Genomic DNA, 19,130 nt, shown 5'->3' with positions numbered 1-19,130 from the left:
TCACACAATCCAAAAGTGTCCAGTGTCCACAGGTGTCTGCTGAAATTCAAAATCTCACTTATCCTCTAGTCACTTTGGTCACAGCTGTGCCATCGAGCCTGTGACATAGCGCTCAGATATTCATTGGGCCTCACACAATCCAAAAGTGTCCAGTGTCCACAAGTGTTTGCTGAAATTCAAAATCTCACTTATCCTTTAGTCACTTTGGTCACAGCTGTGCCATCCAGCCTGTCACATAGCGCTCAGATATTCATTGGGCCTCACACAATCCAAAAGTGTCCAGTGTCCACAAGTGTCTGCTGAAAGTCAAAATCTCACTTATCCTCTAGTCACTTTGGTCACAGCTGTGCCATCGAGCCTGTCACATAGCGCTCAGATATTCATTGGGCCTCACACAATCCAAAAGTGTCCAGTGTCCACAAGTGTCTGCTGAAATTCAAAATCTCACTTATCCTCTAGTCACTTTGGTCACAGCTGTGCCATCGAGCATGTCACATAGCGCTCAGATATTCATTGGGCCTCACACAATCCAAAAGTGTCCAGTGTCCACAAGTGTCTGCTGAAATTCAAAATCTCACTTATCCTCTAGTCACTTTGGTCACAGCTGTGCCATCGAGCCTGTCACATAACGCTCAGATATTCATTGGGCCTCACACAATCCAAAAGTGTCCAGTGTCCACAAGTGTCTGCTGAAATTCAAAATCTCACTTATCCTCTAGTCACTTTGGTCACAGCTGTGCCATCGAGCCTGTCACATAGCGCTCAGATATTCATTGGGCCTCACACAATCCAAAAGTGTCCAGTGTCCACTAGTGTGAGCAGAAATTCAAAATCTCCCCTGTCCTATAGACACCTTGTACCTTGTTTTACATTACTATATAGTTTATTGGATTTTGTCTACATTTTTACCAAAAATGAGGAAGGCTGGTGGAAGAGGCCGTGGAATTGGGCGGGGGTTGGCAGCTGGTAATGAAGGTGTTGGTGGTGGATCTGATGGTAGTGGCAAGAGCAAAATAGGACCGAATGCAGGAGGTGTTGAGCCTGCGTCATCGTCTGGCTCCATAAGGCTTCGAAGGCTTAGTTTTCTAGGAGATGGCAAACCGCTTTTAAAGCCAGAGCATCAGGAAAAAGTTTTGTCTTACATTGCTGACTCAGCCTCCAGCTCTATCGCCTCCTCTTCTTCAGTTGTAAAAAGTAAAAGCACTGAGTCGTCATTGGAGGCTCATGTTCATGAACCACACCTTTCCTTTTGTCCTTCACCCCAACCAAGATTGAAGGATGACGCAGGCCATACTACTGATTACTCCATGGAGCTGTTTTCACATACCATGCCTGGATTATCAAGTGAAATGGTGAATTACCCAGGCCAAGATGAATCTGACATGGAGTGCACTGATGCACAGCCGCTGATGGATGATTATGCTGGTACATTCACTCAGAGCACTACATTGTCCTCGCAGTGTACAGAGCCAGATTCTGACCCTGATGAGACTCAGGTGCCCCTTCCCGCACACTATACCACCATACACGGTGACACAGAGGAAGGTGCACATGACATTGAAGAGGAGGTGATGGATGACCCAGTTGTTGACCCAGATTGGCATCCATTGGGGGAAGAGGGTGCTGCTTACAATAGCTCAAATGAGGACCATCCACAGCAGACATCGACATCGCAACAGCTGTTATCTGGCAGGCCTGGACCACTCCAAAGACAGGTTCCAAAAATCAAAAGAGTTGCTGGACAGCTTGTCCAGAGGGTCAAAAGATCACAGCATTCTAGGCCGCAAAATGTCTGCCAAAGTAGGAAGAGTGCAGTGTGGCACTTTTTTGAACAAAATCCTCATAATCAGGCCAAGGTTATCTGTAAGAAGTGCGCAAAGACCTTTAGCCGAGGGAAAAATCTGAAAAATTTGAACACCAGTTGCATGCTTAGACATTTAACCACCATGCACTTGCAAGCGTGGACACAACACCAAACCTCATGTGCAACTGATCACAACGAAGGTAGTCAGCAGCGCTACATTGTTTCCCCCACTGTAAGCCCACCGGTTAGCACAGCAGCAAATGTTGAGGTGTCGTTGCAAGGCCACAGCAGTCAGGGAATCCCACTGTTATATCAACAAAAGACTGATTCTAGGCCATCAGAAAGAACACCAACTCCATCACCATCATCAACCCTCTCTCAGTCCGCCCTGTCCACCGCTACTTCCACCATATGCAGCTCTCAAGTCCAGCTCACCCTCCCAGACACTATGAGTAGGTCAAGAAAGTACTCAGTCTCTCATCCGCGTACACTGGGTTTGAACGCCCACATTGCCAAACTAATCTCGTTTGAGATTATGCCCTTTCGGTTGGTGGAAAGCGCAGCTTTCCGCGAACTCATGGCCTATGCAGTACCACGCTATGACCTACCCAGTCGCCACTTCTTCTCTCGCAAAGCCATCCCAGCCCTCCACCATCATGTGAAAGACCGCATTGTCCATGCACTCAAGCAGTCAGTGAGCGGAAAGGTGCACCTCACAACTGATGCATGGTCCAGTCGGCATGGCCAGGGCCGTTACGTGTCCATCACTGCGCACTGGGTTAATGTGGTGGATGCAGGGTCCACAGGGGACAGCGGTGGTGGGACAGTGCTGCCTAGCCCACGGTATAGGAAACAGTTGGCTGTAGGCGTTCGACCCTCCTCCTACTCCTCCTCCTCCAGAAGCGAAAGCTCATCCACAGAGCGCAGTCGTACGAGCACTCCATCTGCAGCTGCCACTGTTGCACACGAGGTGTCCCCCTATCGAGCAGCTAGTGGAAAGCGTCAGCAGGCTGTGTTGCAGATGATGTGTTTGGGCGACAGACACACCGCCGAGGTGCTGGCCGAGTACTTGAAGCGACAAACTGAGTCATGGCTGGGCAGTGTACATCTTGAGGCAGGCAAGGTAGTTAGTGATAACGGGCGTAATTTTGTGGCAGCCATAGCCCTTTCAAAACTCAGCCACATACCTTGCTTGGCTCACACCTTGAACCTGGTGGTGCAGTGCTTCCTCAAAAATTATCCGGAGTTAACAGCCCTGCTCCAGAAGGTGCAAAGACTGTGCGCGCACATCCGCCGGTCGCCTGTACACTCCGTTCGTATGCAGAAGCTGCAGCGATTGCTCCACCTTCCCAACCACCGCCTCATTATCGACATTGCAACAAGGTGGAACTCCACCCTGCACATGGTGGAGCGGCTGTGCGAGCAGAGGCAGGCCATAATGCATTTGTGGGAGGATACACGGCCAGGCACTTTGAGAGCAGACATGGAGTTGGCCGGTGTGCAGTGGTCGAAGCTGAAAGACCTCTGTAAAGTCCTTCAGTGTTTTGAGGAATGCACACAGCTGGTAAGTGCAGACGACGCCATCCTAAGCATGAGCATCCCACTTATGCGTCTGCTCATGCAAACTTTGACGCACCTTAAGGAGCAGGCTTCTGCAGCCAATGTTGATGAGGAGGAAGAGGAGGAGGGAATCCTTGATGACATTCAGCCATTGTCTGCTCAGGGACCTCTCCTGGACGAGGTGGAGGAAGAAGAGGAGGAGGAGGAGGAGGATGATGGGGATGATTACTTAGGGGAGGAGGATGCATCTCGTGGGGCAAGTGAAAATGTTGGCGTGGCAAGGTCTGGTACAGGGTTTGTGCGTGACTGGAGGGATGTGGATTTGCCAGAAAGTGCTCCTCCAACCAGCACTCGCAGTGCATCATTGACACCGGGAACATTGGCCCACATGTCAGATTATGCCTTGCAGATCCTAAAAAGGGACCCCCGCATTGCCAAAATGATGAACGATGACGACTACTGGTTGGCCAGCATCCTGGATCCACGCTATAAAGGCAAATTACAAAACATCATGCCACAGGAGAACCTTGACCTAATATTGGCTAATAAACAAGCAACTCTGGTAAATCAGTTGCTTGAGGCATTCCCAGCACACAGCAGCGGTGATGATTCTCACACGAGCCATACGGGCCGGGGTCAGCTTGGCAGAGGTGTTCGTGGTGCACACAGCAGAAGTGGCGTTGGAGACAGGGGTTTCATGACAATGTTGTGGACTGATTTTTCAAGTCCCGCTCACACAACTGGTAATACTGCATCGATGGAAAGTGACAGGAGACAGCAGTTGTCAACTATGGTTACAAACTACTTTTCCTCCCATATCGATGTTCTCCCACACAGGTCATTCCCCTTTGACTATTGGGCCGCTAAACTGGACACCTGGCCTGAATTGGCACAATATGCCTTACGGGAGCTCGCTTGCCCAGCTGCAAGTGTGCTATCGGAAAGAGTCTTCAGTGCTGCTGGATCAATCCTGACAGAAAAAAGGACCCGTCTGTCAACCCAAAATGTGGATGATCTAACCTTCATTAAAATGAACCACGCATGGGTTTCCAATGATTTTGTCCCACCTTCCCCTGATTACACATAGGGTGACAGAAAAATGGCTTGCTTTGGTCCACCTCTTCCTGGGACTTGACCTATTTCACCTTTTGCATCAGCTGAATGTCCAACATCAACATATGCCACTTTCTAAAACTCCCTAACTGTGCTGCCTCCCCCCCATGGCCGGGGTCACCACCTAGCGCACGACACCGTGCGAGTGCCGTTGCCCTGGACAGGTGGGTAGGCCGACTCTTGGGCGCGGGCACTGGCACAGGGTCCCTCATAGTGCAATCAAGTGTCTCTGACGGTGGTGGTGCACACCAGCCATCAGACACACCGCCGTACTATGAGGGGCCCAGTGCCAGTACCGACGCCCACGAGTGGGCCCCCCTTGCTTGGGCAGGGCCCCAGCATTTGCAATCTTTACCTCTCCCTGCTTGGCCGTCAAATCCATACTGGGCCTAACACCGTCTGAGCCTGCCTCCTGATGTATAGACATATATTTTGAATGTGTACGCTATCCATACATGTTATCTGGGGATACGGTACCCTTTCTCACCTTTGTGCAATCATGTGCAATCCATACTGGGCCTAACACCGTCTGAGCCTGCCTCCTGATGTATAGACATATATTTTGAATGTGTACGCTATCCATACATGTTATCTGGGGATACGGAACCCTTTCTCACCTTTGTGCAATCACGTGCAATCCATACTGGGCCTGACACCGTCTGAGCCTGCCTCCTGATGTATAGATATATATTTTGAATGTGTACGCTATCCATACATGTTATCTGGGGATACGGAACCCTTTCTCACCTTTGTGCAACCACGTGCAATACATACTGGGCCTGACACCGTCTGAGCCTGCCTCCTGATGTATAGACATATATTTTGAATGTCTACGCTATCCATACATGTTATCTGGGGATACAGAACCCTTTCTCACCTTTGTGCAATCACTTGCAATCCATACTGGGCCTAACACCGTCTGAGCCTGCCTCCTGATGTATAAACATATATTTTGAATTTGTACGCTATCCATACATGTTATCTGGGGATACGGAACCCTTTCTCACTTTTGTGCAATCACGTTCAATCCATACTGGGCCTGACACCGTCTGAGCCTGCCTCCTGATGTATAGACATATATTTTGAATGTGTACGCTATCCATACATGTTATCTGGGGATACGAAACCCTTTCTCACCTTTGTGCAATCACGTGCAATCCATACTGGGCCTGACACTGTCTGAGCCTGCCTCCTGATGTATAGACATATATTTTGAATGTGTACGCTATCCATACATGTTATCTGGGGATACGGAACCCTTTCTCACCTTTGTGCAATCACGTGCAATCCATACTGGGCCTGACACCATCTGAGCCTGCCTCCTGATGTATAGACATATATTTTGAATGTGTACGCTATCCATACATGTTATCTGGGGATACGGTACCCTTTCTCACCTTTGTGCAATCACGTGCAATCCATACTGGGCCTAACACCGTCTGAGCCTGCCTCCTGATGTATAGACATATATTTTGAATGTGTACACTATGCTATCCATACATGTTATCCGGGGATACGGTACCCTTTCTCACCTTTGTGCAATCACGTGTAATCCATACTGGGCCTGAGAACGGCTGGCGAGCTGTTAAGCAAGCTACAGCACCTGTGGTTTGCACACGTAAGTTTTTCATTTTTTCAGGAATGACGGTTAGGCCTAATTCCGGAACTGCGGTTGACCTGCACTTACTGGGAAATCATCGTTCGCGGGTAATAATTGTAATCACAGATCCCCATCACTAACGTTGTTCAGCGGGTTATCTGCACCTGTAAGCGACAAACGCTGGCCTTTTCAGTGTAGCGCACATGCAGCCACGGACATGTAAGGGCATGACACACCAGTTATTGGCCAATCTCATGTGCCAGAGCCTCACGTGTCCCTCTAGTAAGCCGGACTCAGACCGCGGGGCATGACGGAGTCTCGTTCGTTAACGGAATTAAGCTTGCAATGTGTGCATCTGTTGTGTAGTTTGCATGGTTGTGGTTTCCCAGGTGGAGTCAAATTAAACCGTAGGCTCCACTCCTGGTGGTGCCCTTCTGGACATTCCTTTAAGGGTACGTGCACACTCTGCGGAATCCGCTGCGGATTAATCCGCACGGATTTTGCAAAAACCGTAGATAATCCGCAGGTCCAAAGACCTGCGGATTATCTGCGGTTTTGCCTGCGGTTTGGTCCTGCGGATTCACTATCTCCACAATGGTGGAGATAGGAACCCGCAGTGGTTTCCGCAGAAAGAATTGACATGCAATTCTTTCTGCGGATTCAAAACCGCAGCAAATCCGCGCGTTTTTTTCCGCAGCGTCGGCACAGCGTTTTTTTTTTCCCATTCAAATGAATGGTACTGTACACCGCAGCTAAAACTGCTGCGTGTCCGCAGCTGCCAAACCGCTGCGGAAACGCAGCGGAATCCGCAGCGTGTGCACACAGCCTAAGGTTCATCTTTGCAACCATACTGCCCACGTAAAACAAACACTTTGCCTTCATGAACGCTGTTTGGAGGGTCATGACTCATGGGAATAACGCCGCCCTGCTAGAGAGATCCTTCGTTGCTCCCAAGCATGACATCACACTCCCTAGGAGGAAGGTAATGCCACTGTGGCGACCGTACTCCTGGGGGCGACACAAGTGCACTGATGCCCTGCCACTGCTCGATGAATCTGCTGGTACATTGACCCAGACCACTACATTCCCCTCGCACGCTACACGGCCTGAATCTGACCCTGATGAAACTCAGGTTACCCTTCCCATATACAGTTCCATCTTACACGGTGACAAAGAGGAAGCTGCAGATGAAAGTGCAGGTTCGGCCCACCCGCCATCAGACACACCACCGTACTATCAGGAGCCCTGTGCCAGTGCCGTCACCAACGAGTGGGCCCCCCCTGCTTGCTCAGGATCACAGCACTTGCAAGATTGAAATACTGTGCAGTGAGATGGAAGATGGGAACGACGAGGAGTCCAGACTAGTACAGGGATTCCCTAGCGAGGAGACTTATTTCATTGTTTTCAATGTTGGGACAGCAATTTTTGGGGAGCACTATACTCTGGAGAATGATAGATGGGGCCCACCATACACTGGAACATTCCAAAGGTGGACATCAGACACTGGAGCAGCATTTACAGGGCCCATTATACACAAGAGCATTAGAAATGGGGCCCATTATGTTTGGAGCATTATTTCGGCCCATAAGACAGTGGAGCTTCATCCATGGGGACCAACATATACTGTAGCCTTATGTGGAGCTCATCATATACTGTTTCAAACATTATATGGGACCAATGATTCTGTATGGAGAAATAGATGGGCCTCGTCATGAGCTGTAAAAAGTGAAGTATTTTTCATTGTACTATACCGCTATTTCTCTGCCGTATCGGAGCATGATGAGTTGTGGTATGTGTTAAAGGGGCGCTCTTTCGCCCAGGGCACATGAAAACCTGGAGCCAGCCCTTCCCCCCCCACAACTGTAGCCAAATAACCCCCATTTTTCAGTGCGTAACTTGTATTATGAAGTTAATTAAGGTTGACAAGCTTAAGTAAGAAGAATTGATGCTTTTGGCATTCAAATGGGCACTGTAGGTGTGTTTCCTGTCCTCCTCTCACTGCCGACTTTTATTCCTCATTGACTTACATTCGGTTTCGTGTTTCAGGACGACCCCGACTTTTCCCTATAATTGGACGATCTTGCTCGACCCGACTTTTGGAAAAGTCGGGTTTCACGAAACGAAACGCGACCCTAAAAAACCAAAAGTCGCTCAACTCTAATTAGCATCATTCATATGTAAATGATCCTTGCAGTATTCATTCTTAAAAAAGATAGGTTTTCTTGTGGTGGATAACATTGTTCGCTTGTGACAAAGCCACTCGACTGCACCAAGCTCTCTGACATTACACTGGAGACGAGGAGGCTGAACTTGACAGAACATCCATAAAGTTCATCTGCCTGAGAAAGGATAACGTTTAGGTACGACTGGACCTGGCTGTTCATTTGGTACATCTCTGTCTGTAAACTGTGAATAATTGTCTGAATGACATCTAAAATATCTGGTTCATGATGTCAAATATATTTTTGCTGTTGCTGCTCTTGTTTCAGGTAATTGATGTAGCTCTAACACAGGCTCATGAGGTTGGGCATTGTGTCTGCAGGGATCACAAAGGGGTTCTACTGGTCAGTCGCGCAAGTGGCAGACATTGTCTCAGTAAAGGCTTCAGAGAGCAGATAACAGAGTGTATCCTGCTAATAAGCCAAATTGGATCAATTTTCGTAAGCTAGAAAAAAAGAAATCATACATTTGCTTTTATAGCGAGGGTTAAAAAAAAGTTTGGCTATCCAACAGTCATCCCTTTTGCTGGATGTTAAGCATTCCATCATGCAGAATTAAAAAATGACTGATGATCCCATTGGTCCATTTTCATCCCCCAGCTGCAATGGCATGTTGTCATGGCCAATATCCTCCATCATTTCATTTAAAAAAAACAGCTAAAAAACAGCTTGGGGACCCCTCCATTCTTGATAACCAACTTTGCGAAAGCTGACAGATGAGGGTTGCAGACCGCAGCTATCAATTTTGACTAGCTAGTTAGAGAGTATAGCTTTCTTCATAATGTCAGCATAGCTACTTTCACCAGCTGCTAAATTGCCTGATAAGGATAAATTATGTGCATGTGTGTATATACATATCCAAGAAAGCAGGAAATAAGATCTGGGATGACAGATATGTGCCACTGAGGTGGTTTGCATCGGTTGAGTAAAATCTGTACCAATAGCAATAAGTTATTGAGAGGGTTAATTTGACTGTATTTTGAGTCTGGGATTTAGGAACATTCAAAGGAGTCTGGATGAATAAGGTGGTTCCCTTGTACAAGTGGTTGTACTGGAGAAAAGCTGTCTTCGTTTTGGAGCTGTAAAGTTTATGATGGACAGTACATTTTATGGTAATTTTGCAGAAAAACCCTGTGCATGTGCTTATCCAAGAGGCTACCTCACAATTGTTGTTTGAGTGTGAGCAAGAAGTCTCAAAGAACACAAGGTGTTTAAAGTTTAAAAACTGAAAGTCCTGTGTAATGTCAGGCTGAGCATTGCAAAAACATTCTGAAAACATGGAGGACCTTGTTACGCAACAGGTCCAGGCCAACATATAGCAGTCATAGCAGTGGCAGCTGCAGCAGTGGCGGCAGCAACAGCAACACCTTCATTATCAGCAGAAGGCTCTCTTGAAAGAAGCTGTCTGGGCCAATGTGAAGGTAAGCGTGTGAGGTGAACAGTACTGGAGGCCTTGCAGAAAGTGACTCTGGAGGACAATATCAAGGCTTTCCCGGCTGTCTTTAAGAGGTTGGTAGAGAGGGATAAAATGCCCTAAGAGCAATGGACAGAGATCTTAGCTTTGTATTACGACATTGCCAAGCAGAATGCCATTGAGTAAGGCAAGCTGAAAGTGGAGTTTACGGCATATTTGAGTGTAACCCTGACCACCAGGATGCATCTGGGCCACCTCTGATGCCGACAGCGCAGGCTGAGAACCAATGGGGAATGGGCTGCTGTGAGCTCAGCCTCAGTGACTAGCGATGATGTCATCGATGTTACTGCCAGTCACTGAGGCTATTATCCCAGTTGGGTCCCTGAACTACAGTAACCTCGGTTGAGATTACTGCTAGCACAGTGAGAAAAAGTCTCATGGTGCAACAATGAATTCAGCAGAAGAAATTTCCAAGTTCCCCAGGTGAACTCTCTGAGCTCAGCGCTGAGACTTTTTCTCACGGTTCAGGGGCCCGGCTGGAAGCGCAGTTCAGTGATCAGAGGTAACATCGATGATGTCACTGCTATTCACTGAAGGTGAGCATGCAGCAGCTCATTCACCAGTGGCTCTCAGCATGGACAGTCACATCTTGGCAACATTCAGGTTATAAACTGTTTATCCCCAGACATGGCATCTGTGGGACAGAACGATGGACAAGCGAGGGATATGGTTGCTTGTTATTTTTATTTTTTTCCAGGAGACAATTGCTTTAGAGGAATGGGTGTTAGGTGTGTTTGTTATTTTAAATAAAAAGGTAAAAATGTGTTTTTTGCATCAAATAAAAGGCTTTATGCCGACTCAATTTATTTACAATACAACTATAGGATTTGTAATGGGTAAGCATCTTATAGACACCTTTATATTACTGAGCCATGGGCTTGATTTCACCAGATAATACAAAGGTGACATCCAGCACACAAATATGAACCCAACTTGCCACCATCCCTGAGCATCTAATAGAAGTGCCTTTTCTGGGCTGCTACATGCTGCTATTTTTAGGCGGGGGGGGCCAATATCCATTATTTATTTTTAATAATGTAAAAAAATGGCATAGGGACCCCTCTATTCTTGACAACAAACCTTGCTAAAGCTGACAGCTGAGGGTTTCAGTCTGCTGCTGTCAGTTTTTCCAGGCTGGTTATCAAAAATACAGGGGAACCCATGCTTTTATTTGACTTTTTTATTTATTTAGAGCGCAGATGCCTACAGATAAACACTCACATCAGCAGCTGCCTGCTCTCCCTGTTATTAGAGGCAGCAGGCATAAGGTGATGGGAGTAGTAGTCCCAACAGCTGACGCAAGTGACCGGATGTAAACTTTTACTTCTGATCACAGCTGTGGGCTCACGCTGTCATTACCGTTGATCAAAGTCAATGTTTGTCGAGCTGTGATGCACAAGACCATCTGAGAAACACCCGATGTTCGGGGTGCTGAACATAAAACAGTAGCACGGACTTCCAGTAGGTTTTCGGTATGGCTACAAACTTTACTGCTTGGGTACATCCACCTCTAGTTGTGGACCAATTTATCCACTTACTACCTAAGTCTGTAAAAAACTTGGTTTCCCAAAGAGATCCCTAGAATGCAGATGATAGTCTGAGCCTTGTGAAAAGGTACTTGGCTGTGGCGATCTCCCTGGACAACCAAAGGAGCCTGTGGTCATCTTTATGGGAAACTCAAAAGAAGGTGTCCAAGTCCACATCTGAGGAGAGCATAAACACCTAGTAAAAGTCAGAGCCGGTTTCAAGGGGTACATCTTGAGCCATTGTTTGTTGGGGGTGTTTGCCCCAGACCCTTTAGGACCCATTGTCCTAAGGTCAAATAACCAATGGACTGCTTTGTAGGTTGGCACTTCTCAATTCTTGCATATCTCTCGTGCAGTACCATACCTCACCCTGTTTAGGGACTTCAGCTATGCCAGGTGTTGGTAAACGGTGTTACTGTTACTAGAATCCAGAACTCAGGTAGTTTGGTTACCCTGTCAACTGTTACACTTCTGCCACTGCAAGTCCTTGGGAAGAGGTTCCGGGTTATGGTGAATCAATGGAAACACCAAGAACTATCTTATGGCCCAAGTTGACATACACACGTACTGTGGTTCCATGTCCAATGAAGTAGGAATTGTTGAGGACTTAGTGCATGCTATTGTTATCGGAAGAGATGTTCCTATGTTCTAGGACTTATTGGCTAAAGCTGCAGCACCCAGAAGTCCTGTATGCTGCCAGGAGCCACATTATGAGACCGATTAATTTCTTTTCACTTTACTGGTTAGAAAGGAGTATGAGTCAGCATTCCCTGATTCCAATATCCTTGACCTGGAGAAGGTCCAGGACAACTTTGGTACTGCCCAGTTCAGGGATCTAATGGTGAAAGGTACTCTGGAAAATGTAAGGATGTTAAATGTAAGGATGTCGAGCAGAAAAAATATTTTGAACGAATATACTCAGGGACGTTTCAACCTGACGTTTCGACCTATCCAAGGCCTTATTCAATATGTCTCTGTGTATTCCATGGGGATAGGGCAATATAGCGATATGCTGTGACACTTAAGGTGATTTGTAAAGCAGCGCTCCCGAGCTCTGCCTGCTGAATATGCTTAGAGAGATGTGCACTGCTGCGCTCCCATGAACGGTCCCCTGCTGTTCGAAACGTCAGATCGAAACATCTCTGAATATAGTCCCTCAAAATCTTTTTTTCTGTTCGACAATTATTTTGTAATAATAATAAAGTGTAATAAAATTGTTATTTTTTTGCATCACCATAAGGATAGAGTGTACGGTGAATTTTATATTTCATGGACTTAGGGTCTGTTGGCCCATTACACCTACCTTGCCCTAGGTGGTTGGCCTCAGTAATTTAAAATATGCACCAGTAACACTAGGTTACTGAGGGAGTTAATTTGACTAGATTTGGGGTTTGGGATTTAAGAGCAACCAAAAGAATCTGGGTGAAAAATTTTACTACCTTAATCCAGCTCAAGGTCTACAGGCCTAACGGCAGGCAGCTGATTTAGCTCAGTAGTGCGGAGTTGTGCTGAACAGAGATGTCTGATGAACGTGTTTAATAATTTTTGGGCTCCTAATGCCTGGAATACAGAGCTTGATAACCCAACTACATTTACCCATTTACCTTATTTTATTGTGCCTGCATGATGGACTTTATATGTTATGCACTTGTACTAGATAAGAGATGGTTTTGTTTTGAAGCTATGAAGTTTATGATAGACAAAAAATTTTAAGCTATTATGATATCAAAACCCTGGACATGTGCATATCCAGGAGGCTACAGGGGCTTCTCACAAAATTAGAATATAATCAAAAAGCTATTTTATTTCAGTTCTTCAATACGAAAAGTTGAAATCATACATTCTATAGAGTCATAACAAACTGATGCATTTCACGTGTTTATTTCTGTTAAAGTTGATGATTATGGCTTATTTTCTTATCTCTCCATTTTTTAAATTTTCAACACATTTACAATCATGACATATTTCATGTTTTCAGCAGTGAAAGCTTTGTGAGGCAAATGAGTCCAACCTTACCAAGCTTGATAACGGCCGTGAATAGGATGATGGTCAAGCACAATTGTCATAATACTAAACATACTAGCTTGGCCCATGCAAAATTTTTGCACATTGGTTGTCGGGGTGCAGGCAATTTCAGAAAAAGCAAGCTGGTCAAATGTAAATGTATTTCATGAGATGATGAGCACAGACAGGTATTTATATATGTAGATTGGTAGTACAATAAATTGGTTTCATAAGTAGAGGCCAAAAAATGTCTTCCGGGTGAGGTGCCATCTGTAGGTCATTGTGTCTTTCTGCAAGTTTATGAAAATGAATGTTTAAAATGTATTTAGTGAAAAAATCGTGAATGTGTGGTTTGTTTGGCTCTTTTCTTGCTGAAGGGACCAAGTTTACCTTTCAAATGGTGTATCATTTGTGTGTGTGGGGCAAAATAATCACTGAAAAAGCAGTGCATGTATACAAATGTGTTTGCATATGTGACTTACCTGCAGTGAAGAGTGCAATCCTCTAATGTGCCTGAAATAGGCTGGGCAAGCACATAAGCAAGCTGGAAAGACCACAAGGCAAATGTTTGGATTTGTTTGTGATGTCTGTAAGCAGCTTTGTGGTAGTGTGCTTTGGGGTAGCATGCTGCTACCTGAAGGTAATTTGACCTTTCAAATGGTGTATCATTTGTTTGTGTGGGTGGAGTATTAACTGAGCAGGTGTGAAATTCAATAGGCAGTGCATGTTTACAAATGTGTTTGCATATGTACCTCACCTGCATTGAAGTGTGCAATCCTTCAGTTTGGCTAAAATAGGCTGGGCAAGCAGTTTGGCAAGCTGGAAAGCCCCCCAAGGCAAATGTTTGGATTTGCTTGTGATGTCTGTAAGCAGCTTTGCAGTAGTGCACTTTGGGGGACTGTGGTGCCACCTGCAGGTCATTTTTCCTTACTGCACGTTTATGAAAATTAATGTTTAAACTGTATTTTGTGATCAAACCGTGGATGTGTGGTTTGTTTGGCTATTTTCTTGCTGAAGGGGGCAAGTTGACGTTCAAATTGTGTATCAATTGTGTGTGTAGGTGCAGTATGAATGGAGATACAAAGTAGTCACCGAAAAACAGTGTTTAGAAATAATAGAATAGATAACAGGCAAAAATACTATATTTAATTTTAGATTCAGTTATAAATTGTCAATTTTTTCGAGACTAATCTCTAATCTAAACATCAGGAGACCCTAGAGACAAAGAATTCATCTCCATAGAGGTAATAGCTTAGAGTATATAAATTCTGCGCTGGCTGTCATAGCTTCTAGTCTATGAGTAAGTGTTTGTGCTTTTGCCAACGTCATATTACCTTATAGAAACTGATTGAATTGATGAAGATTATTTTTTTCTTTTATGTTGTAATTTATTTCTTCTAACCTCATGAGAGAGGAAGAAGAATATGGACATATGTGACGTAAGTACAAACTTCTTCCTGAGATAGGACATGTAGAAATACTTTCTTACCATCTCAGTCATTATCATCCTCATGAATGTTTTGCTATAGAATTAAAGAAAAATTTCAAATTTTTCATAATTTTGTTAAGAGTTTAGTGCAAAATGTTATTATTTTATTAATAATACTAGTAAATTCCTGATCCATGCCTTATTTACTTACTATACATTCATTCATTTTTACCAGTCGTCTCTTGTAAAACACTTTGAAAAGTTACAGTATTTTTTTCGCAACTCACCGTTGCACAACAGTTTTATGACTTTTGGTCTTCCTGTAAAAGTCTCAGCAATATCTGCAAAAAGGTCTAAGTAATGGTGAGATTTACTCCAGTCCTTGACTGGGGTAACATGTGCAGTGAGGCACGCTCCAGTTGTAAGATGCTCCTAATTCATTACAGTGAAGGAAGCAAGTATTTGATCGCTTGCTGATTTTGTAAGTTCGTCCACTGACACAGACATGAACAGTTTTCTAATTTTACGGGTCAGTTAATTTTTTACATTGAGAGATAGAATATCAAAAATAAAATCCAGAAAATCACATTGTGTAAATTATATAAATTTATTTGCATTTTGCAGTCAGAAAAGAGTATTTGATCCCTCTGGCAAACAAGACTTAATACTTGATGGCAAAACCCTTGTTGGCAAGCCCAGCAGTCAGACGTTTCTTGTAGTTGATGATGAGGTTTGCGCACATGTCAGGATGAATTTTGATCCACTCATATTTGCAGATCATCTCTAAATCATTATGATTTTGAGGCTGTCGCTTGGCAACTCGGAGCTTCAGCTCCCTCCATATGTTTTCTATGAATTAAGGTCTGGAGACTGGCTAGGCCACTCCATGACCTTATTGTGCTTCTCTTTGAGCCATTCCTTTGTTGCATTGGCTGTATGTTTTTGGTCATTGTCTTGCTGGAAGACCGAGCCATGACCCATTTTTAATGTCCTGGCAGAGAGAAGGAGGTTGTCACTCTGGATTTTAAAGTACATGGCTCCATTCATTCTCCCATTGATGCAGTGAACTAGTCTTGTGCCCATAAATGAGAAACACAATTTTTCCACCTCCATGCTTGACAGTGGGGACGATGTTCTTTGGGTCATAGGCAGCATTTCTCTTCCTCCAAACACGGCGAGTTGAGTTAATGCCAAAGAGCTCAATTTTTGTCTCATCTGACCTCAGCACCTTCTCCCAATCACTCACAGAATCATCCAGGTGTTCAATGGCAAACTTCAGATGGGCCTGCACATGTGCCTTCTTGAGCAGGGGGACCTTGCAGGCACTACAGGATTTAAAATCTTTATGGCGTAATGGCGTAATGTGTTACCAATGGTTTTCTTGGTGACTGTGGTAGCAGCTGCCTTGAGATCTTTAACAACTTTTAGGCTGATTTCTCAGCTTCCTCATGATGAAGGATACCCCACTAGGTGAGATTTTGCACGGTGCCCCAGATCGATGTCGATTGACAGTCATTTTGTATTTCTTCCATTTTCTTACTATTGTACCAACAGTTGTCTCCTTCTCACCCAGCGTCTTAAGGCTAGTTTCACACTAGTGTTTTTTTGTGCTGCGTTTTTGCGTAGTGCAAACGCATACAAAAAACGCATCATGCATTTTGGATGCATTTGCTGCTTTTTTGCGCATGTGTTTTAACCATTTTTTAGCCACTTTTACACTTAAAACACATGCAATTTAAATGCAGACGTGCACATGTCCATGCACACATCTGTGTTCCCATAGACTGTAATGTGTTTTTTGCACATTCTGTGCGCATTCCATGCGCATGCAGTTTTTTGAGACAGGTCGGACGGACCAAAAATGGAACAGGTAGCGTCCAGCGCACTTGGGCGCACACTACAAAAAAATGCATGTGCACGTAAAACGCGTATGAACGCGTGCAAACGCTAGACCATGCACACCCATGTTAAAGCGAGGGGAAAAGGACGCATGCGCATGTATGCGCAAAAACGCAGAGCAAAAAAACGCAAGTGTGAAACCAGCCTTACTTATGGTTTTGTAGCCCATTCCAGCTTTGTGCAGGTCTATGATCTTATCCCTGACATCCTTATAAACTTCTTTGTTCTTGCCCATGTTGTGGAGGTTAGAGCCTGACTGATTGAGTCTGTGGACAGGAGTCTTTTATAAAGGTGACTATGCAAGACAGCTGTCTTTATTGCAGGTAACGAGTTGATTAGGAGCATCTAACTAGTTTGTAGGAGCCAGAACTCTTAATGGTTGGTAGGGGATGAAATAATTATTTCTCACTGTAAAATGCAAATAAATTTATATAATTTATACAATGTGATTTTCTGGATTTTATTTTTGATTATCTATCTCTCAATGTTAAAAATTAACCTACCCTTTAAATTATAGACTGTTCATGTATTTGTCAGTGGGCAAACTTACAAAATCAGCAAGGGATCAAATAATCATTTCCTTCACTGTACGTGTTGTGTACCTCTTAGTGAATTAGGCTCAAGTTCCTCCAGTATCACCATCATTATCAATGGCCAATCAATCACCAGTCTTTATTAAATGAACCTTTAGATTCAATATCCAAAAGCGCAAGTAGAAAGTCACCTGTAGTTAATATGTCTGATAAACAATAAGGACATGTTTCAAAAAATGAATCTCAAAAGAAAAAGGTTGTAGCATCACAAGAGTGTTTCTTACCCTTACAAAATACCAAGATGTAGAAAACTATAGCCAGACACTGAACACAAATCAACTCTGAACATGTAAGGATAGGTACTGAGACACAGCTTTATGCATCAACGTATATGTGCCCAGTCAGAAGATACCACATCTGTATGCAACATTATACACTGCTCAAAAAAATAAAGGGAGCATTCAAATACCACATCCTAGATAGCACTAAAATAAATATTCCAGCTGCAAATCTTTATTCATTACATAGTGGAATGTGTTGAGAACAATATAACATAAAAACTATTCAATCAAATCAAAATGAATATCCCATGGAGGTCTGGATTAGGACTGATACTAACATTCAAAGTGAAAAATCAAATTACAGGCTGATCCAACTTTGGTGGAAATACCTCAACACAAGGAAATGATGCTCAGTAGTGTATGTGGCCTCCACGTGCCCGTATAACCTCCCTACAACACCTGGGTGGGGTTTTGATGAGGCGTGCGATGTTCTCCATAGAGATCTCCTCCCAGATCTGGATTAAAGTATTAGTGAACTCTCGGACAGTCTGTGGTGCAACATGGCATTGGTGGATGGAAAGAAACATGATGTCCCAGATGTTCTTGTGTAAGGGAATGGAAAATGTTATTGGTCTATCTTTTATCTCTTTCTCGACTTTTACTGTTACTGCTACACGTCCATGTGTATTACCATTATTTGTTTGTCACATAGATACTACTTCACTATTCTGTGTATTACATTAAGGGATAAAAGTGTAATATATATTTATGTTAATGCTATGTGTAACTACTGTTATAGTTGTATGGAAAGCGCAGTACCCCAGTTAGGCCACCAGATGGTGGTGGAGCACGTACTCAGCCTGTAAATAGTTAAAGTAGGAGGAGCTAATGACTGTTAAGCTGAGTAACAGCTAAGATTTGAATCAGTTGGGTCGAAGCGCCCTGACAGGGCAGTCAGCTCTGTAACATTAAAGACACGGGCCCAGCCGTCCAGGGCCTGAGGGCCACAGATGACAACATTGCAGAACACAGCAGCGCAGATCACAGCCGCACGGTTCACATCAGTGCAGAACATAGCAGTGCAGATGACTACACTACAGATGGCAGTGAGACAGTTGGCAGTGGTTCCTCATCATCTGAGGAGAATGTGCAGCACAATACAGAAAGCCCTGAGAAGAATGGAGCTGCAGGTATGCTGACAAGAAGCTGTCATGTCTATGTGAGGGGATGCCAGGACAACGTTGCTCCAGAGTCCTCGGCCATGACTATTGTCCTGGCCAACCCTTACACTTGGCATAGTCGGCAGGATGCCGAAGTCGTGCAGCGTGGGATTGCTGTAAAATATGAAGTTGATGTGACAGGAAAAGATGATACTGATGTGACAGGAAAAGATGAGACTGGAGATGTGAGAGAAGTGACAAGTGTCTCAGATGCTATGGAAACTGGAGGATTTGATGTGGGTTGCCATACTGTCATGTGGAGATGCCGCAAAGAGAGTAGAGACTGAAATTCAGAAAGTGACCACTTGATTGGATATGCCTAAAACTTTATGGAGGACTGAAAACGCCTCATTGACAAAGATGGCTGTGAGTGGTGTCATGAGAGAAAACAACAAATGTAATTCCGCCCTTTCTGGGCGCACCCTAGAAATTGTGCAAAAATCTGCCTGCCAGTCATCGCTGACCTGC

The sequence above is a fragment of the Dendrobates tinctorius genome, unplaced genomic scaffold (assembly GCF_039654945.1).
Source record: "Dendrobates tinctorius isolate UK_male_01 unplaced genomic scaffold, ASM3965494v1 ptg000151l, whole genome shotgun sequence".
Classification (NCBI taxonomy): Eukaryota; Metazoa; Chordata; class Amphibia; order Anura; family Dendrobatidae; genus Dendrobates; species Dendrobates tinctorius.
Note: the sequence above shows the minus strand (reverse complement) of the source record.